Raw genomic sequence first — 23,742 nt, 5'->3', positions numbered from 1 at the left:
AAAAATCTAAAAATCTACCTTCACTCTTGGCAACAACACACTGGACAAGGTGATTAGAAATTAAGTAATTGAACTTTCACTCCAAATTCTGCATCCTGGCCTTTGTTTTGAAAATGCTTTGAAAAGGAAAGGGTTGTTCACCTAGCAACATAATAGTTCTGCAGATAACTCTGCTGGAGACAAACAGAACAAACAGAGCAACGTATATGGACAACCTACAGTTACATACTGTTCTATAGGGTTGTCATGCAGAGCATAATTATGTCATGTGATGTCAATAGACCTCTTTCACACTTCCTGACCTGAATCTCAACCATATTCCAACTGAAAACAGAGACATAAGGTATAGTCCATTGGACATGGGTATAGTAGATTCTCTGTGGCTGTCTGTGTCTCAGTTGGTGGAACATTTACACTGCCAACATTGTGGGTTTGATTCCCGCTGGGACAACCCATATGAAAACGTACGCACGCGCTACTGTCAGTCAATTTGGATAAAAGCGTCTACTAAATGGCATATATTATATTATCATTAACTGACTGCATGGCTAGCTCCACCACATAGATCTGGTTTTATGTAGAAACACACTTAAACAAATGAACACAGTAGCATATGTGTTTTACATACCCTACCCCCCAAAAATAGTTGTTTGATTTGCATTGTGTCTCAGGACATACAGTACAGTACTGTGACAGTGGAGAGAGAAGAGCTGTGACCGGGGAGAGAGAAGAGGCTACATGGATTTACAACTCATTCAGTATTTAGTGACGTTAGTGTTTAGAGGCACTTTCTGATCATGGAACTACATTCTCTTTCATTATATCCTGTTCACGCTCAGATGGAACCAGTAATGAAGAACATCCATGCAATTGAACATATACACCACCGTTCAGAAGTTTGGGGTCACTTAGACATTTTTGAAAGAAAATCACATTTTTCTGTCAATTAAAATATCATCAAATTGATCACAAATTGATCAGTGTAGACATTGTTGTTGTTGTAAATTACTATTGTAGCTGGAAACTGCAGATTTTAATGAAGAAAATCCATGCAATTGAACATAAGCACTTCATATGCAACCACTTTGTAGACAACACAATAAACACAGTGAATTCACTTATATATGTAGTACTACAATAACCTGCCTTTACTGTAAATATCGCGCCAGATACAGTTTCTCGTGAAGTGACAGCACAGTTTACTGTAAATATTGCACCAGACACAGTTTCTCGTGAAGTGACAGCACAGTTTACTGTAAATATCGCACCAGATACAGTTTCTCGTGAAGTGACAGCACAGTTTACTGTAAATATCGCACCAGATGCAGTTTCTCGTGAAGTGACAGCACAGTTTACTGTAAATATCGAGCCAGATAGTTTCTCGTGAAGTGACAGCACAGTTTACTGTAAATATCGCACCAGATACAGTTTCTCGTGAAGTGACAGCACAGTTTACTGTAAATATCGCACCAGATACAGTTTCTCGTGAAGTGACAGCACAGTTTACTGTAAATATCGTACCAGATGCAGTTTCTCGTGAAGTGACAGCACAGTTTACTGTAAATATCGAGCCAGATACAGTTTCTCGTGAAGTGACAGCACAGTTTACTGTAAATATCGCACCAGATACAGTTTCTCGTGAAGTGACAGCACAGTTTTTGCAGTATCTGCACCCCTGTATAACTGCATCCTGCCTATGAGAGACATTTTACTGTGACTAAGAGCCAAGTGGCATGAGCTCTGTGATCTAACCCAGGAGACACATCTACAACATCCAGTGTAACGATGAGGCTAAGGCTTCATCCCCATTCTCAAAACAACTCCACCAGTGTTGCACGTTAGCAGCAGCTTCTGGAAAGGTTCATTAGGCGGCAAAGAGGAAATGAAAGGGTTTACTGAGGTCCTTTCCACAGGAAGGAGACACCCAGCAGACAGCAGGGCACATGCACTCTGATAGACTGTCAGCTGGTTCTAAATGGAACCCTATTCCCTACACAGTGCATTTCTTTTGATCAGAACCCTATGGGCCCAGGTCGAAGTAGAACATTAGATAGTGAAGAGTGTGCCAATTTGGACACAACCTCCGTGTAAGGTCAGAGTGATGAGACGTGGAGGGACTGTTATTGTCCAGGGGAAGTGGTGCAGCTTAACCCTGGTTCCTGCTGAGGGAGAGAGGGAGAGCCTGCCTGTTTTCTCAGGCATACATCTCATACTATAGGAGGGTGGTTGGCAGTGGAGTCTCCTCAGAGGAGGACCATCCTCCTCAGTAAATTTCACTAAAATAAAAAATAATGAAAGTTATTATTTTTTAAATAAAACTATACTAAATATATTCACATCACCAAATAAATTGTTTAAAACATACTGTTTTGCAATGAAGGTCTACAGTAGCCTCAACAGCACTCTGAAGGGTACCACGGAGTACAGCTAGTTTCCGTCCTCCTCTGCGTACATTGACTTCAATACAAAACCTAGGAGGCTCATGGTTCTCACCCCATTCCATAGACTTAAACAGCAATTACGTCCGGAAGACGTCCTCCAACCCATCAGAGCTGCTGCAGCATGAACTGACATGTTTCCCATCCAATGAAAGGGTCAGAGAATGAATCCAGTACTAAAATCATAAGCTACAGCTAGCTAGCACTGTAGTGTATATAAGGTGGTGAGTAGTTGACTCAGAGAAATATAATAGCTAACAGATTAATTCCTTCAAAATGAAAAGAGCAGCAAGACAAAGAGCTAGCTATATTTTGTTGTATTTTTCCCCCTTTTATTTTCACTTAGCCAAGCCAAGCTTGATCTGGGATCTGGGATTCAGGGGTGTATTCATTATGGATTCATAATAACCCATAACCCTATTACAGGGGCAGAATCACTGGCTTACTGGTGCTCTTTCATGCCGTCCCTAGGAGGGGTGCGTCACTTGAATGGGTTGAGTCACTGACGGCATCTTCCTGTCTGGGTTGGCGACCCCCTTGGGTTGTGCAGTGGCGGAGATCTTTGTGGGCTATACTCGGCCTTGTCTCAGGATGGTAAGTTGGTGGTTGAAGATATCCCTCTAGTGGTGTGGGGGCTGTGCTTTGGCAAAGTGGGTGGGGTTATATCCTTCCTGTTTGGCCCTGTCCGGGGGTGTCCTTGGATGGGGCCACAGTGTCTCCTGACCCCTCCTGTCTCAGCTTCCAGTATTTATGCTGCAGTAGTTTGTGTCGGGGGGCTAGGGTCAGTTTGTTATATCTGGAGTACTTCTCCTGTCTTATCCTGTGTCCTGTGTGAATTGAAGTATGCTCGCTCTAATTCTCTCTTTCTCTCAGAGGACCTGAGCCCTAGGACCATGCCTCAGGACTACCTGCCATGATGACTCCTTGCTGTCCCCAGTCCACCTGGCCGTGCTGCTGCTCCAGTTTCAACTGTTCTGCCTGCGGCTATGGAATCCTGACTTGTTCACCGGACGTGCTACCTGTCCCAGACCTGCTGTTTTCAACTCTCTAGAGACAGCAGGAGTGGCAGAGATCGGCTATGAAAATCCAACTGACATTTACTCCTGAGGTGCTGACTTGCTGCAGCCTCGACAACTACTGTGATTTTTATTATTTGACCATGCTGGTCATTTATGAACATTTGAACATCTTGGCCATGTTCTGTTATGATCTCCACCCGGCACAGCCAGAAGAGGACTGGCCACCCCACATAGCCTGGTTCCTCTCTAGGTTTCTTTCCTAGGTTTTGGCCTTTCTAGGGAGTTTTTCCTAGCCACAGTGCTTCTACACCTGCATTGGTTGCTGTTTGGGGTTTAAGACTGGGTTTCTGTACAGCACTTTGAGATATCAGCTGATGTACGAAGGGCTATATAAATACATTTGATTTGATTCGGGGGTGTATTCATTGTGTCTTGCAACGGAAACTGATTACGGAAATTGGAGTTGATTAGTAATGCCTGATGAGTGTCTATAAATTCCTGTATGTCATGTGAGCTGATTGAGATAGTAGTTGCTTCTAGAGAATGAAGTTAATTTATGAGCTGCCTCAGTCTGGTCTTCCTTCTCATAATTGAATTGAATGCTCCACTCTGAACCCTCCAAACAGCGTGTTACATAAGGTTTTTTCCCTCCAACATTAAAACAATAACTTGAAGCAATCTTGTGAGGGCCTTCAGAGTGGCACAGCGGTCTAATGCACTTCATCACAGTGCTAGAGGTGTCACTACATACCTGGGTTCGATCCCAGGTCGTATCACAACCGGCCATGATCGGGAGTCCCATAGGGCAGCGCAGCGTTGTCCGGGGTTAGCGGAGGTTTTGGCCGGGGGGGGGCTTTACTTGGCTCTTTGGACTCTAGCAATTCCTTGTGGTGGGCCGACCCTGGTCGTCAGTTGACCAGTGTGTTTCCTCAGACATATTGGTGGGGCTTCTGGGTTAAGCGGGCGGGTGTTCAGACGCCCAGTTTGGCAGGTTTCAGAAGATGCAGCAATGAGACAAGATTGAAATTGGGGAGAAAAAATATCTACGCACTTATCTTGAACTGTAAGTCCTTGCATTTAGAGCATGTCAGGGGTTACATTTCCCCAGCTGTATACTAAAACAAGTGGCTGAGCTGCCGTTTTGTTGGAGAACAAATCGCAGACTAACTTTAGAGGCTGTATGTGGCGAGATGAAGGAAACAACGCGAGTGAGGAAATCCCGTTCAGACCACTCCGTCTCTACAGTAGCAGTGATGGACATAGATCTGCTTTGTCCCCATGGAAGGAAGGTAACATTTGCTCCCACCTGATTCATTTCTTATTGGTACAGTGGAGACATGGTTTCAAAAGCGATGAAGTGATGAAAATAGTCAGACGCACTCCAGTCAATTATAGATAAAAGCCTTCTGTGCTCCAAAGCAAATCAGGAGGACTGGTCCACTTAACAAATGAAATGATGAACTTGCTCCTTCCAGATAACCATTTCAGGACCGATTTGAGCCAAATTACTTTTACGTAGAAAGGATGGAGGATAAGAGCCTTCACTGAAACGCAAATCAAATGCAATTTTATTTGTCACGTGCCGAATACAACAGGATACAGTGAAATGCTTACTTACAAGCCCTTCACCAAGAAAATCCCCCCCAAAAAAGTAAGAAATAAAATAGCAGCAGTAAAAAAAAAAAAACAATAGCGGGCCTGTTCAGGAGTCTTATGGCTTGGAGGTAGAAGCTATTTAGTAGCCTCTTGGATCTAGACTTGGTGCTCCGGTACCACTTGCAGTGCCGTAGCAGAGAGAGCGGTCTACGACTAGGGTGGCTGGAGTCTGATTATTTTTAGGGCCTTCCTCTATACCAGGCCGTGTCAGAGGTCCTGAATGGCAGGAAGCTTGGCCCCAGTGATGTACTGGGCCGTTCGTACTACACTCTGTAGTGCCTTGCGGTCAGAGGTCGAGCAATTGCCGTACCAGGCAGTGTTGCAACCCATCAGGATGCTCTCAATGATGCAGCTGTAAAACCTTTTGACGATCTCAGGACCCGTGTCTTACCAGAGGCTGCTGTTCTATCCTGCCGATAGTGTTTAACCTGCCAGCTGTATGTTCTTAATGTCGCTGTTCAACCACAACTCAGTGAAACATTAGATTTGACAGTTTTTAATGTCCCGTTGGTAGGATATACGTGTTTTCAGTTCATCCCATTCATTTTCCAGCGATTGAACATTAGCTTACAGGACAGAAGGCCTGATCCTCACAAGGCACCCTGAACTTTTTCCGCAAAATCTCAGTTTCCTTCTCCAGCGAATGACGGAGAACTGAGCCTGTTCGGGTGTCTGTAGTATCTCCCTCCCATCTGACTCATTGAAGAAAAACTGTCTAATCTGAGGTGAGTAATCCCAGTTCGGATGCCCAGAAGCTATTTTCTGTCATAAGAAACTGTAGCAGCAATATTATGTACAAAGTAAGTTATGAACAACGCAAAAAAACAAAATAGCATGGTTGGTAAGAGCCGACAAGACGGCAGCCATCTCCTCCGGCGCCATCATCCAAGTCACTGAGAATCTTCACAACTTCCAGAACTGCTTTGGATCCGTTTTTCACAAAGGTATATTTGGATCAATATAGGTTTAGTTATTTTCTTGGTAGATACTCAGTAGTCCATCTCTATCCTATAATCATCAAAGCTAACCAGGTAAACAACAACAGGTCTCAAACATCCCCTTTTACATATTTTACTTTCATTATTCAAATAGTATGAATATGGCCTGTAGGAAGATGACACTTTTGTATCCATTTGACAAAACAAGAAAAACCACCAGCCCAGAAAAACAAAAGCAGTAATGGACCACATGGTGATGAAAACAAGCTTTTAACACATCGGAGACAAAGTGACACGGATGTTGTTGATTTTGAATCCGGCTCTTCATTGAAAGGCTATCAGGGTTTAACACTGTCTTGTTAAGCCGCAGTCCTGGATGTGGTACGTCAGGACGGCACTTCCGTAAACAGTTGGTCTGTAGAAATGTTAGATGTTCACGCTAAGTGTTTACATGAAGGATGTGGGGAATGTTGGTTCATTTCCAACTACACTGACTTTCGGGTTGTTTTGCAGGGTTCAAATCCGGCCGGGGCTAAGGTGAATGCACAGTGCATGCTGAGCAGGTCTGTTGCCATGACGCAGGTGAAGTCAGGTTAGCTATAATAAAATACCTCCTATCTATAGAGACAAGAGATGTATTTTCTGTATTTTAACAGCAAAGACATATTGAGACTTAGGTCTCATATACAAATGTGCCACACACTCTAAAATGCAGTAATGGAAAGCGCAAATAAAACATCTCAAATCACCCAGGAAAACAGTTACATTTCTCCACAAATAAGTCCCTGATCAATACTTTAAACTGCCGAACATCAAGATGAAATGTATTTAGAGTTTTGTTCCAGCAATACGGTGCATTCAAATTAAAATCAAATTGACCTAGCTTGGTGTAGATCCTAGGCACCTCAAGAGTTAACCAATCCCATGACAGAATTTAGAGAGCGGTTACATCATAATCAGATTCAGCCTTTCTGATTCGTCTTACACAATGATACCTCAGTTGCTTAAAAGCTTGCCAGTCCGGGCCCAAGCCTGGGTTCCTGGCCTTGACCCAAGCATCGTCTCTTATGAATGATCTCTGATATTTCCGGAGTGTACCAGGCAGTAAACGGACAGAGTAATTTCCTTCCAGTTAGTACCACCGCTATGTGCAAAAGATAGGTAGGGAGAGGATAGTTTGTTAGACAAATATTTTACAATCCTGAATAACAACGTTTAGAGAGCTAGCACTTAACGTTGAAGAAGTGATATGGAAAATGTGGATCATTTTTAAATAGACGTCAAAGAGAGCAGAAAAGTTTAACTTCCATTACTTACTTGGATTCAACACATTCCTAATCCCGCTGAGAAAACTTAAGTTACAAAGCAGCTGCTAAGCATCACCATCTATGGATCTGGCAAAATCTGTCAGAAACATTATCCATAAGCAATGTTTTATCAGTAGAAGACGTGTTTCTAAGCTCTAGAACCCTTTTCATGTTATGACTTCCTACTGCAGGCTACTACAGGACCATTGTAGATCTCCAGACCTCAATTACTCAAGGCAGTTACAGTTATGTAACCATGGGAAACTCAGATTCAAAAGCGAAGTGAAGTTTGTAACCATGAGACCTGGTCCTCCATGAATGTGTAATATGGGGGATTTACACATACAGAACCATTCCTGTAGCCAATAATAAGCCACTTTTTTATACTCAAGGTCCTCAGGGATAAACTAAAACATGCACAGGTTCTTTACATCACGGGAATAATCAGGCCAGAAATAATACGACAATACATTTTCTTCGCTAAGCAATTCAATGCAAGCTTGTTCTTGGGCACATCGGTCTCCACAACATCAAACACCTAGCGCTCTGAAGATTGTCGTTTGATAAACATGGTTATGTCGTTACAGCCTCATAATATTCCACTAGGTATCACAATGAGACTATGTTTCAGATTTTCTGGCCAAAGCAATACAAATATTACAACCCTAAAACACATGCCATCTTCCCATGGCCCGCCAGTCTGCACACAGAACACTAGATCTCCTGAATGAGAGACCACACACAGCTTTTATACCAAAAGCCATTCCCTTAATTTGGCAATTACAGACACCTGGCGCTGAAACTGTTACAAACATTTCCCACAGCAAGTGGAGATGAGAAAGCTATGGCAGTGGATGACCCGCAGCCAGATCAGAATTTCGCTCAAAAGTTGAGGGATACGGATACATTGATTGGAAAGAATAGGATTTTGTGGCATTTATTGCAGATGTGATTAATTGCACTGCCCAAACAAACAATAAGTCTAAAAAACTGGACTTAATTGAAGGTGTGGGTGAAAGGTTTTTGGTCTTCAGGAATTAACAGCCGAAGCATTGCAGGGAATACTGAAAGAAGATGTCGTCTGTCCCCCCAGGCCCCTGAGCCTGTGTAGAGATTTGATTTGGATTGGACAGTGACCAAAGTAGTGGGATGTTTTTTTGATTTATCATTATACATTTTTGTACTTAGTATGATGTCATTTGTCTACAGTTTACTACCCGTACAGTAGGTGACGGAATGAACATTACATTTATGTGAATGCCATGTTACCAAAGAAGGAGATTTTCATGAACCTTGTGGGATTAGCTCTGGAGTATGGCTAGACTTTCCTTTGATGCCGTCTGAGTCACTCCAGTTGAGCGGTTAGTGCTGCAGTAGATTCAAAGAGACAGGCTTGTTGCAATGGTTCCCAAACTTTTTATAGTCCCCTTCAAGCATTCAACTTCCAGCTGCGTACCCCCCTCTGGCACCAGGGTCACCGCACACTCAAATGTTGTTTTGTGCCATCATTGTAAGCCTGCCACACACACTAAACTATACATTTATTAAACTTAAGAATTAGTTTGTCACAACCCAGCTAGTGGGAAGTGACAAAGAGCTCTTATAGGACCAGGGCACAAATAATAACATAATAATAATAATCAATAATTTGCTCTTTATTTATCCGTCTTACTCATCAACAAAATAAATGTCCCTTTTTCAGGACCCTGTCTTTCAAAGATAATTCGTAAAAATCCAAATAACTTCACAGATGTTCATTGTAAAGGGTTTGAACACTGTTTCCCACAATTCATGAACATGCACCTGTGGAACGGTCGTTAAGACACTAACATCTTACAGCCGGTAGGCAATTAAGGTCACAGTTTTGAAAACTTAGGACACTAAAGAGGCCTTTCTACTGATTCTGAAAAACACCAAAAGAAAGATGCCCAGGGTCCCTGCTTATCTGCGTGAACGTGCCTTAGGCATGCTGCAAGGAGGCATGAGGACTGCAGATGTGGCCAGGGCAATAAATTGCAATGTCCGTACTGTGAGACGCCTAAAACAGCGCTACAGGGAGACCGGACGGACAGCTGATCATCCTCTCAGTGGCAGACCATGTGTAACAACACCTGCACAGGATCGGTACATCCGAACATCACACCTGCGGGATAGGTACAGGATGGCAACAACTGCCCGAGTTACACCAGGAATGCACAATCCCTCCATCAGTGCTCAGACTGTCCACAATAGGCTGAGAGGCTGTACTGAGGGCTTGTAGGTCTGTTGTAAGGCAGGTCCTCACCAGACATCACCGGCAACAACGTCACCTATGGGCACAAACCCACCTTCACTGGACCAGACAGGACTGGCAAAAAACGCTCCTCACTGACGAGTCACGGTTTTGTCTCACCAGGGGTGATGGTCAGATTCAGGTTTATCATCGGAAAAATGAGTGTTACACCGAGGCCTGTACTCTGGAGCGGGATCGATTTGGAGGTGGAGGGTCCATCATGGTCTGGGGCGGTGTGTCACAGCATCATCGGACTGAGCTTGTTGTCATTGAAGGCAATCTCAACGCTGTGCATTACAGGGAAGACATCCTCCTCCCTCATGTGCTACCCTTCCTGCAGGCTCATCCTGACATGACCCTCCAGCATGACAGTGCCACCAGCCATACTGCTCATTCTGTGTGTGATTTCCTGCAAGTGTCAGTGTTCTGCCATGGCCAGCAAAGAGCCTGGATCTCAATCCCATTGAGCATGTCTGGGACCTGTTGGATTAGAGGGTAATTACTATCCCCACAGTAACAAAGAAATGTGTCCCTTGTGCCACATACATTGGTCAATACTGGCACACCGCATTATAAACTCAGCAACAAAAGAAATGTGCCTTTTACAGGACACTCCCAGGAATGTCTGGGAACCTGCAGGTGCCTTGGTGGAAGAGTGGGGTAACATCTCACAGCAAGAACTGGCATATCTGGTGCAGTCCATGAGGAGGAGATGCACTGCAAAATGTAATGCAATTGGTGGCCACACCAGATACTGACTGTTTCTTTTGATTTTGACCCCCCCCTCCCTTTATTCAGGGACACATTATTCCATTTCTGTTAGTCACATGTCTGTGGAACTTATTCAGTTTGTCTCAGCTGTTGAATCTTACAAATATTCATACAAATCATACAAATATTTACACATGTTAAGTTTGCTGAAAATAAATGCATTTGACAGTGAGAGGACGTTTTTTTTCTGAGTTTAGTTCCTCTTCCTCAATGTCATTGGTCCATACTGGCACACTGCATTATAGTACCTCTTCCTCAAAGTCATCTGGACATTACACTACATATTTTTTATGTTTTCCCAGAGAACGTCAAGAATGGAAGTGTGATCTCTGAGCTGCCATTCTGAACACTGGTAGTTGAGCTCGCTCTCTCTCCCTCTCTCAATCTCTCTCTCCGCCCCTCGCTCTCTCCCTCTCTGCCCCCCGCTCTTTCTGCCCTCTCTATTACCCCCCTCCCCCTTGGTACGTGAGTGCTTACAGTCCCTGTGCGAATATACCCTGAGGCAGAGAGAACTCCATTCTCAATCAGTCACAGCTCTCTGTCCGTCTAAGACTGCCGTATAGGAACATGAATTATTAATGCATCAGAGCGTGAGATGCATACTTGGTCCGATTGACTAAATTAATAGTATAAATAAAAAATGATCAAGCCACCGGCTGAGACACACTGCTTATTCTGTGACTGACAGTAAAACGCCTCGATTAGACCAATAGCGTCGTTGCGTTTTGGTACACCAAGAAGTACATTCATTACCAGTGGAACGCTACGTTTGCCTTGCAGCATTGTATTTATCGAACATGTGTGTCAAACTGTATGTGTAGACGGCTTGACAGAAATGGTAGCAGAAGGTGAATGTTGAACTTTTGTTGCACACATATCCAGATGATGCTGCGTACCATTTTGCGCATTGACGCTGTTGGTGTGATAGAGGCATTTATTAGGAAGTGAGGGGCTTTCAGTCTACCTCTGTCCATGCAATTTCCAGCACCTTTCCTCACTTCCCACTGGGCAAAAACTGGTTAAATGTTGTTTCCACGTAATTTTATCCCCCTCAAAAAAATCTGTGATGACGTTGAATCAAAACGTATTTGAAAAAAAGTCAACATCACAGCTTTTCACCACATTTTTGTTCCACCTAAATCCAATGACATGGTGAAATGCTTAGTTGATTTCACATTGAATTCACGTCAGTTGATAACTCAATGAAATGTAAAACAAAACCATACGTGGAACTGACTGACATCTCTGTGCGGTGGGGTTGTCTATCAGTGGGAATTACTAAATTACCACATCATTCACATAGATGACACAGACATGACCTGCAGAATGAGCTCTCTCTGTCTCCATTCATATGTCTGTTCTCCACTCTGTCAATACTTACCATTACTCCTTTTGGGAGCAGAGGCCATCGACGACTCCTCTCCATCATTCTGTTCTGGGCAGTCCACCACTGGTAGGAGATCTTTGTTCACACACTGTTTTTCTTTGAAAATCGATCCCTAAAAACAGCCCTCAAGGTTGTTGAGCTGTGAAATGTTTCAGTGTTCTCACATGTTTCTCTGTCAATACAAGCGTACATTAGGTAGTAATATAGTCTTTGGGAAAATGTTTCATTGGATTATGCTCCGTATTGTTATCAGACCTACTTCAATAATATGTATTTTTTCCTTACAATTTCATGATTGTTTCCTCTGTTAATAAGCCCTATAAAACAAAACACTATCGGTTCCAGGAAATGAATAGAAAATGTATTTTGGTGCAAATATCAAAATATAAAGCACACACAGCAAAGTGTTATCATGAATGCCAGAAGGTGGTGGATTTCAGTGCTGAAGCAGGAAAGAGTATGGCTAAACAAGGTTCTCAAATAGGAAAATATTTCTCTCCAAACTTAAAATATACGACCACTCTTGACAAAACATGACACATTTGACTGTATCCAAACAAACGCATATATGAAAACTCAATAAATCTGTCAAACATGGAAAAGTAATGCCTGATATATTGTAAAGCTGTGATCTAGCAGATGTGGGGTCTGGTGTGGGCCATCACCAGTCACGGAGGACATAAATAGGATGTAAAACAGTTGAAGGTGAGGTCAAGTCACATCTGTTTTCCTCTGGTATTCCTCTGCTCCCTACAGGTCAGGGCCGGCTGGGAGGAGAGTCACACTTCCTAGAGAGAGGCCTGAGAGCCACCACACCCAGTCCCTCTCCCCATCTTCCCCTTGTCACACACACACAATCACATGGGGAAACGACGAGAGGAATTGGGGAAACGACAAGAGGAATTGAGATCACATTACACCCTGCCCTATTGTATTGTATTGTATAGGCATGCATAACAGAAAGCAGCCAAACTAAAGCACAAGGTGATTTAGCGTTGAGACCTTGGGACTATCTAATTTATCTTTACATTTTTATAAAAAATACATTAAGTCTAAAAAAATTTAAACTAAAAGGTTCTATCTTGCAATCCAATCACAAGCCTGGACAAATACAGACGGACCAATCAGAACACATCTTTGCCATCTCCCTCTAAGTATGGTCTAGGCAGCAATAATGGCTGGCAAGCCAAAAAAAAAAACTGTCAGAAAATGTCTGAGTAAATGATGTTGTCACATTGTTGTTCAGCGATGACAGTAATTCGTCTGATGATCATAATCAAATTTGTCACATGCGCTGAATACAACAGGTAAATGGCATTACTGTGAAATGCTTACTTACAAGCCCTTAACCAACAATATATTTCTTAATGTATTTGATGATGTGTTCTGACTCTTTGTTGGTAAAATAGTGTTATTCTATCATGTATTCAAATAGCTACAGTCGTCTTAAATTGAACATGTCGTATTCAGTAGCGTCTGATAGAACTCTATAGCTGAACCCAGATTGATATCTTCAAAGCCATAAAGTTCTGTGATTGCACCCCCCCAAAAAAGACAGATTTACAAATGTCTGAGGATATTCATACTTTAGCTACCTTTGAGATGAGAACCTTACTTGGTTATGAAAGAAGAATTCACTACAAAACATTTCTGAGATCTGAAATGTGAAAACTTTGATGCTCAATATGTCAAATTAAATTGTATTTGTCACATGCGTCGTAAACAGGTATAGACTAAACAGTGAAACGCTAACTTACGGGCTACACAATGCAAAGAGAAAAATAGAAAAACAATAGAAAATAATTGTAATGATAACTTGGCTAAGTATTGTCCCGTGTAACTCAGTTGGTAAAGCATGGCACTTGAAATGCCCGGGTTGTGGGTTTGATTCCCACAGTGGACCAGTAACAAATATGACAATGTATGCATTCACTACTGTAAGTTGCTCTAAATAAATAAATACATGAGGTACCAGTACTGAGTCGATGTGCAGGGGTAAGAGGGAAGTGATGTAGATACTGTATGTACATACACAAATGTATGTGGACACCTGCTCGTCCAACATCTCATTCCAAAATCATGGGCATTAATATGGAGTTGGTCCTCGCCCTTTGCTGCTATAACAGTGTCCCATCTTCTGGGAAGGCTTTCCACTAGATGTTGGAACATTTCTGCGGGGACTTGCTTCCATTCAGCCACAAGAGCATTAGTGAGGTCGGGCACTGATGTTGGGCGATTAGACCTGGCTCACAGTCGGCGTTCCAATGGATGATTAGACCTGGCTCGTAGTCGGCGTTCCAATGGACGATTAGGCCTGGCTCACAGTCGGCGTTCCAATGGACGATTAGGCCTGGCTCGCAGTCGGCATTCCAATTCATCACAAATTTGTTTGAGGTCAGGGCTCTGTGCAGATCAGTCAAGTTCTTCCACACCGATCTCAACAAACCATTTCTGTATGGACCTCGCTTTGTGCATGGGGCCATTGTCATGCTGAAACAGGATATGGCCTTACCACAAAGTTGGAAGCACAGAATCGTCTAGAATGTCATTGTATGCTGTAGCATTATGATTTCCCTTCACTGGAACTAAGGAGCCTAGCCCAAACAATGAAAAACAGCCCCAGACCATTATTCCTCCTCCACCAAACGTTACAGTTGGCACTATACATTGGGGCAGGTAGCGTTCTACTGGCATCCGCCAAACCCAGATTCTTCCGTTGGACTGCCAGATGGTGAAGCGTGATTCATCACTCCTCGTTACCACTGCTCCAGAGTCCAATGACGGCGAGCTTTACATCACTCCGGCCGACGCTTGGCATTGCGCGCGGTGATCTTAGGCTTGGGTGCGGCTGCTCTGCCATGGAAACCCATTTCATGAAGCTCCCGATGAACAGTTATTGTGCTGACGTTGCTTCCTGAGGCAATTTGGAACTCGGTAGTGAGTGTTGCAACAGAGGAAAGATGAAAAATATGTACGTGCTTCAACACTCGGTGGTCCTGTTCTGTGAGCTTGTGTGGCCTACCACTTCGTGGCTGAGCCGTTTCTGCTCCTAGACATTTCCACTTCACAATAACACTTACAGTTGACCGAAGAAACTCTAGCAGGGCAGAAATTTGATGAACTGACTTGTTGGAAAGATGGAATACTATGACGTTGCCACTTTGAAAGTCACTGAACTATTCAGTAAGGCCATTCTCCTGCAAATGTTTGTCTATGGAGATTGCATGGCTGTGTGCTCGATTATATACACCTGTCAGCAACGGGTGTGGCTAAAATAGCTGAATCCACTAATTTGAAGCGTTGTCCACATACATTTGTATATATAGTGTCTAGGTAGATAATAAACAGTAGAATCAGTGTATGTGATGAGTCAGAAGAGTTAGTGCAAAAGTATCAATGCAGATAGTCCTGGAAACTGTTTGTTTAACTATTTAGCAAGCAGTCTTATGGCTTGAGGATAGAAGCTGTTAAGGAACCTGTTGGTTCCAGACTGGGTACATCAGTACCGCTTGCCATGCTGAAAAGTCCATGACTTGGATGGCTGGAGTCTTTGACAATATTTAGGGCCTTATATGGGTGTGCGGGTCAGCTGTTAGTTCACCTGCTACTAACCCGTCCGCAACCAGCCAACTATATGTGACGAAGTGAACATTTCCAAATGATGTCAATTGTGAAAACGACCCAACAAGATTTCAGTTTGGCTTGGATGCATATTTTATGTGGTTGAAATACTTTCAGCTTTTATGATGCTGATAAAGACAGCACCTCTACAGACTAACTGAGCATTCTCATTCTATCAAGATGCTGAAAGAAAATCATATTTCTCCACTCCTATTTGTGAGTCAAACGTTTGCTTCCATTTTTTGTATATAATTTTACTGCAAGAATTGTACAATCGGTGTATCATTTTACTGAAATAAATGCTTAATTGTGCAGGAGTTAATATTAAGGCTATGTGGGAGGTTATAAACCTAGAGTCGGTGTCCAGATTTCAGTTTCCATTTAACAGATCTGAACAGTAGGATACAGTCCCCTTGATGTGCCAAGGCCTATTTGAAGTCCCCATCTTGTGACTGTAGAATTTGTATAGCGCCCTCACAATCATCACACTCAACATATCCAGCACTACTATAATCCTCTTTCACCACTTTACCTAATCTTTCCCAGACATGACTTTTCTGGACCTCGTTTCTCTATACTTTCAATTCTCCATCTCACAGCCTTTCTCTTATTGAATTCAATTCAGACGTAGTCCTTTTTGCGTCCGTGGATCGACTTAACTTTTTCTGCCCGTTCCCAAATCCTTTTTGGCAATTGATGTGTAGGCTATTTGGCATGTGTACAGTTAGGCCATAAAGCTTGTATTTATATACTCATGCCAGATCGCCTAAAATAATGAAAGAAAAACCTCAATGAAGCCTATAAGTTGCACAATAATTATACATTTTTAAAGGTATTGTTCTCTTTATCAAAGAAAATGGCTAAGCTGTGGCGAAATGTTCTCTTGCATGTGAGATGAGACTATCAAATTCATATCATTCTAAATAAATATGAAAAAAGCACTCACCTCTTTTGTCACATGTCCTCAGGTGATGAGAAGCCCACCCTACTCGCAGCAGGAATTGACAACTGGTCAAGGTGTGGAGAAATGCTTCATGGGAAATATAAGATGAACAGCTTCTATATTTAAAGGTTTAATAGACAGACATACTCAGACGAATGGGAAAACGTTACTCTGAGGTTCACAGCAAATCTCTCACCCTCCAGTGGAGAGGGCTGACCTATTGCTTCATCTGTTCGCTGTTTCAGCCTTCCGTGCCCCGGTGCCACAACATTCAATCAAGGTGTTGACCTTGGGGTTGAATAGACTATAAATGTGAAAAATCATAAATCGCTTAAGGACAACCATGGCCGATTTTATGGATCAGAGGCCCAGATACCCGTTACTGAGGCCTGCTTTAAGGTGAACTCTGGTCTTACAGAGAGTACCTAGAGGCCAAATTCCAATAGGGAATAATCATCAGAAAATATAACTCTTAATAACATATAGATACTGTGTGGGTCATCTATAGTAGCCATAGGGCTGGCCAATCTGACTGATCACTGCTCTCACGCTTAGTTTCACAAGGCTAAATAGTGTTATGGTCTGTAGCAGTGGTTCCCAAACTTTTTATAGTTCCGTACCCCTTCAAACAGTCGACCTCCAGTTGCGTACCCCCTCTAGCACCAGGGTCAGCGCACTCTCAAATGTTGTTTTTTGACATTATTGTAAGCCTACCACACACACTCTATACAATACATTTATTAAACATAAGAATGAGTGAGTTTGTCACAACATTTTGCTCTTTATTTAGCCATCTTACATATGAAACAGGGTTGGAGTGAAAACCTACAGGACGGTAGCTTTCCAGGAACAGGGTTGGAGTGAAAACCTACAGGACTGTAGCTCTCCTTGCTGGTCAAGGGCAGTCAGATATGGAGTGAACCAAGGGCTATATCTGTTCCTGGTTCTACATTTTTTGAATGGGGCGTGCTTATTTAAGATGGTGAGGAAGGACCTTTTAAAGAAAATCCAGGCATCCTCTGACGGAATGAGGTCAATATCCTTCCAGGATATCCGGGCCAGGTCGATTAGAAAGGCCTGCTCGCTGAAGTGTTTTTGGGAGCGTTTGACAGTGATGAGGGGTGGTCGTTTGACCACAGACCCATTACGGACACAGGCAATGAGGAAGTGATCGCTGAGATCCTGATTGAAGACAGCAGAGGTGTATTTGGAGGGCAGGTTGGTTAGGATGATATCTATGAGGGTGCCCGTGTTTACGGATTTGGGGTTGTATCTGGTAGGTTCATTGATAATTTGTGTGCGATTGAGGTTATCAAGCTTAGATTGTAGGATGGCCGGGGTGTTATTAAGCATGTCCCAGTTTAGGTCACCTAACAGTATGAGCTCTGACGATAGATGGGGGGCAATCAATTCACATATGGTGTCCAGGGCACAGCTGGGGGCAGAAGGTGGTCTATAGCAAGCGGCATCGGTGAGACTTCTTACTGGAAAGGTGGATTTTTTAAAGTAGAAGCTCAAATTGTTTGGACACAGACCTGGATAGTAAGACAGAACTCTGCAGGCTAACTCCACCCCCTTTGGCAGTTCTATCTTGTCAGAAAATGTTACAGTTAGGGATGGATATTTCAGGGTTTTTAGTGGTCTTCCTAAGCCAGGATTCAGACACGGCTAGGACATCTGGGTTGGCAGAGTGTGCTAAAGTAGTGAACAAAACAAACTTAGGGAGGAGGCTTCTAATGTTGGAGAATGGGAGTGGAGCTAGGCACTGCAGGGCCTGGATTAACCTCTACATCACCAGAGGAATAGAGGAGGAGTAGGAAAGGGTACGGCTAAAGGCTATAAGAACTGGTTGTCTAGTACGTTCGGGACAGAGAGTAAAAGGAGCAGGTTTCTGGGCATGGTAGAATAGATTCAAGGCATAATGTACAGACAAAAGGTATGGTATGATGTGAATACAGTGGAGGTAAACCTATACATTGAGTGACGATGAGAGAGATTGTCTCTAGAAACAATTTTAATCAAGTGAGGTCACAGCATGTGGGGGAGGTGGAACTAAAGGGTTAGCTAAGGTGTATTGAGCGGTGCTAGAGGCTCTACAGTGAAATAAGACAATAATCACTAACCAAAACAGCAATGGACAAGGCATATTGACATTAGGGAGAGGCATGCGTAGTAGAGTGATCATAGGGGTCCAGTGAGTAGCTTGGCGGGCTGGAGACAACTATTCAGACAGCTAGCGGCTAGCACATGGCCATTCGGGGACGTCGCGAGTGGAGGAGCCAGTTGAAACCCCCTCCCTCGGGCAGATTACGTTGGTTGTCCAGTCGTGATGGATCAGCGGGGCTCCGTGTCGACAGAAAAAGGGGTCCAGACCAATTGGCAAAATAGGTATTGTAGCCCAAGGAGTGGCTGATGGACCTCTTCTGTTAGCCGGGAGATGATCATAGCAAAGGCTAGCTCCAGGCTAATTGGTTTGTGCTTCGGGACAGAGACGTTAGCCAGGAGTGGCCACTCAGATAGCAGCTAGCTAGCTGCGATGATCCAGGTGAAAAGGTTCAGCTCTTGCGGTAGGAATCCGGAGATGTGGAGAAAAATAAGTCCGATATGCTCAGATTTGAATCGCGGTGTGCAGACTGGCTAGAGATGTCCGGGCTTAAGGTTAGCTGATGACCGCTAGCTGATTGCAGGAGAGTATGTTGAAGTTGAGGTTAAGAAAAATATAAAAGAATAAGCAAAGAAAAAAAAGATACACGGTACACGAAGACAGATGTCTGACTGCCATGCAATCTTGGATCAATTCGTGAGCTATTAATTAATTAGCTGCTACTTGATCCGGTCTGTGTTTCCCTCTGTGCTCCAGCCCTCTGGTCCAGGCAGAGAGGCTTTAGTATCCTAATCATTTTCACCCCTCTGGATGACACTGATTACTGAAGTAACAAGTCTCAGTTAAATTGCGGTGTTTGACCCATTCTGATACCTATGAAATTTGAATAGAAATTGAAATAGCTATTTTTGAATTCTCACAATGATTGTGGTGACCTTGCGTCACCACAATCATGCTTTGTTGTGTTACCAAACTAACCTTTGTTCAACACAAAGTACTTTTCCAAACTTTTAGAAATATGCTAAATCTGAATGCGTTTTTAATATGATATTAAAGTCTATCTCCGTGCCACCATTGTTTATTTCAGTTTGTTTTTATTTTCCCCACATATTTAATACATTATTTCCAGTTTATAAAACCCAAAGTATTAGCATTGTTATTGGTCTCATCTCTCTATCTGGGGATAGAACATCACAGAGCAATTCCACCTGTCAGAAGACTATTCCTCTCCTCCCTAATCTGGCTCAGCACATTCCACTGCCCCCCCCCCCCTCACAGCAGCTCTGACACACAGTCTACCATCTCCTTATCACCTAGCACACCTTAGAGATAAATTACAATTTTTTTTTTATTACCACATGCTTCGCTGCCTCCAAAGCACTGAGGGAGAACATCAAAGGTCAGGTGCTATCCTTGACCCAGCAGGTATACCACACAGTAGTCACCATATAGAAATAAATCATGCTGTTTGTTTTGGGAGGGGGTTAACTGGGGAGGGGGGAGGTTTTACCGACCACTGTCATGGTTTACAGACAACTCAGACCATAAAAAGATGAGCCAACTTTGTGTCTAAGTATTTGTTCATCGTATCTTGGTCTAGTTTGGATGATCAACAAAACAGTAGTGGTGGCAGTTTTTAATAGCACTTTGCTCTTGGCAAAATTTTGCCAGACGTTTGCATTGAGTGGATGATATGACTAACCAACTATGCCTACAATAGACGCAGGATAACACCACAATGGGACATATTTTAAAGGAGGTGAACTGTAAACATCGGATGAAAAATGTAAAGTACACACTGTTTATACTGTTATTTCCTCACATTAGGTGGGGCTTCCCATGGTGAAATCCCGATCCAAGATGTAGTAGAGTTTACACTGTGTTCAGGTGGCCTTTCTTTAAAGGACACCAAGGAATGGAAATATTTGTGACATGTAACATTAAACAGAACGCGTGGTGATTTATGCGCAAGTAGATGTGATGATTGGGCGAATAGGAAAGAATATACGCTAGCAGTCAAGTTTAGGAATAGCCTGAGGAGCCATGCTTATGTTCCTAGCACACTGATCTTTCAAAACAAAATGTGCTCTGGTATACTACAGTGATAAAACCAGTATTACTAGAACGTATTCCTCATTGTTTCAGAGCATTGACACACTCCCCTGATGCCTGTTAGTCCATAGTGGATGCATGTAGAGCAGCAGCACATTGTTTAAGTTAACTGACTTCCCTAGTTAAATAAAAGGTTAAGAACAAATTCTTATTTACAATGACGGCCTACAGCGGAACAGTGGGTTAACTGCTTTGTTCAGGGGCAGAACGACAGATTTGTACCTTGTCAGCACGGGGATTCAATCTAGCAACCTTTCGGTTACTGGCCCAACACTCTAACCACTTTGTCTTGATCACATTGATGGAGAGGTTGTGTCCTTGCACCACACTGCCAGGTCTCCGACCGCCTCCCTATAGACTGTCTCATCGTTGTCGGTGACGTCAGCAAACTTTATGATGGTGTTGGAGTCGTGTTTGGCCACGTAGTCATGGGTTAACAGGGAGTACAGCTAGGGGACTAAGTACACACCCCTGAGGGGCCACAATGTTGAGGATCAGCGTGGCAGTCGTGTTGTTGCTTACCATTGCAACCTGGGAGCGGCCAGTCAGAAAGTCCAGGATTCAATTGCAGAGGGAGGTGTTCAGTCCCAGGGTCCTGGGAAAGGAAAGTGTGGAGTGCGATTGAGATTGCCTCATCTGTGGATCTGTTGGGGCAGTATGTAAATTGGAGTGGGTTTAGGGAGGTATTCAATGTCAACAGTGAAGAGGCAACACCCAGCATTCCTCTGTTCAGTGTCTGTTCTTTTGCCCATCTTAATCTTTTATTTTTATTGGCCAGTCTGAGATATGGCTTTTTCTTTGCAACTCTGCCAAAAAAGGCCAGCATCCCGGAGTCGTCTCTTCACTGCTGACGTTGAGACTGGTGTTTTGCAGGTCCTGTTTAATGAAGCTACCAGTTGAGGACTTGTGAGGCTTCAGTTTCTCAAACTAGACACTAATGTACTTTTCATCTTGCTCAGTTTTGACAAAGGGCACCTAAAGGACTCTCAGACCATGATAAATAATATTATATAGTGATTCTGATGGAACCTAGATTGAACTCTTTGGCGTGAATGCCAAGCGTCACATCTGGAGGAAACTTAGCACCATCCCTATAGTGAAGAATGGTGGTGGAAGCATCATCCTGTGGGGATGTTTTTCAACGGCAGGGACTGGGAGACTAGTCATGATCGAGGGAAAGATGAACAGAGCAATGTACAGAGAGATCCTTGTTGAAAACCTGCGCCAGAGCACTCAGGACCTCAGACTGGGGCGAAGGTTCACCTTCCAACAGGACATCGACCCTAAGCACACAGCCAAGACAATGCAGGAGTGGCTTTGGGACATGTCTCTGAATGTCTTTGAGTGGCCCAGCCAGAGCCTGGACTTAAACATCTCTGGAAAGACCTGAAAATAGCTGTGCAGCGACACTGCCCATCCAACCTGACAGCGCTTGAGAGGATCAGCAGAAAATAATGGGAAAAACTCCCCAAATACAGAGTGTGCAAAGCTTGTAGTGTCATACCCAAGAAGACTCAAGGCTGTAATCACTGCCAAAGGTGCTTCAACAAAGTACTAAGGGTCTGAATACTTATGTAAATGTACTAAGGGTCTGAATACTTCTGGAAATGTGACATTTCCGTTTTGTTATTTGCATACATTTCCGTCATTATGGGTCATTGTGTGTAGATTGATGAGGGGATAGAAAAAACACAATTTATTCAATTTTAGAATAAGGCTGTAACAAAATGTGGAAAGAGTGAAAGGGGTCTGAATACTTTCCGAATGCCAATATATCCTCCAAACAACCGGCTTCTCGGGCATTATCACTTAGCTACACTCTAGAGCCTACCCCGCTTACCCATTCGAAGTAGGAAGATACATATGCAAATAAAAGATGACTGGTCATTGGTCAGAATAGTCAGATCAGATGGTGATGTCATGCTGTGGGTCAAAAACTCCATCCCACTTGAACAGGTTGAAATTCCACTTCTTTTCAAAAAGCTTTTACACTAAAAGGGCATTATAATTTTTACAATTTCAGAGTGTTATTTTGACCTCAGTGTGGGAATGTCCTAAAAAACAACTGGAAAATCACTTTGACTGCACTGCCCCATTATGCCATGTGAGTTTAGGAGATACCGGCGACTTCCAAGTCGAGAACTAAGAAAGTAAAGAATGAAAGTATTGCCACGTAATCTGCTGCTTATGGCTAAATAGCAGTCTGTTATCAACGGCTATCAGAGCCATTTTTTTTTAAACCTTTATTTAACTAGGCAAGTCAGTTAAAGAACAAATTCTTATTTTCAATGACGGCCTAGGAACAGTGGGTTAACTGCCTGTTCAGGGGCAGAAAGAGAGATTTGTACCTTGTCAGCTCCGGGGTTTGAACTTGCAACCTTCCAGTTACTAGTCCACCGCACTAACCACTAGGCTACCCTGCCGCCCCAACGCACTAACCACTAGGCTATCCTGCCGCCCCAACGCACTAGGCTACCCTGCCGCCCCAACGCACTAACCACTAGGCTACCCTGCCGCCCCAACGCACTAACCACTAGGCTACCCTGCCGCCCGAACCCACTAACCACTAGGCTACCCTGCCGCCCCAACCCACTAACCACTAGGCTACCCTGCCGCCCCAACCCACTAACCACTAGGCTACCCTGCCACCCCAACCCACTAACCACTAGGCTACCCTGCCGCCCCAACCACTAGGCTACCCTGCCGCCCCAACCACTAAGCTACCCTGCCGCCCCAACCACTAAGCTACCCTGCCGCCCCAACCACTAAGCTACCCTGCCGCCCCAACCACTAGGCTACCCTGCCTCCCCAACCACTAGGCTACCCTGCCGCCCCAACCACTAGGCTACCCTGCCCCCAACCACTAGGCTACCCTGCCGCCCCAACCACTAGGCTACCCTGCCGCCCCAACCACTAGGCTACCCTGCCGCCCCAACCCACTAGGCTACCCTGCCGCCCCAACCCACTAACCACTAAGCTACCCTGCCGCCCCAACCACTAGGCTACCCTGCCGCCCCAACCACTAGGCTACCCTGCCGCCCCAACCACTAGGCTACCCTGCCGCCCCAACCACTAGGCTACCCTGCCGCCCCAACCACTAGGCTACCCTGCCGCCCCAACCCACTAGGCTACCCTGCCGCCCCAACCCACTAACCACTAAGCTACCCTGCCGCC

This window comes from Oncorhynchus tshawytscha, linkage group LG30, assembly GCF_018296145.1.
Source record: "Oncorhynchus tshawytscha isolate Ot180627B linkage group LG30, Otsh_v2.0, whole genome shotgun sequence".
NCBI lineage: Eukaryota > Metazoa > Chordata > Actinopteri > Salmoniformes > Salmonidae > Oncorhynchus > Oncorhynchus tshawytscha.
This window is presented reverse-complemented; position numbering follows the sequence as displayed.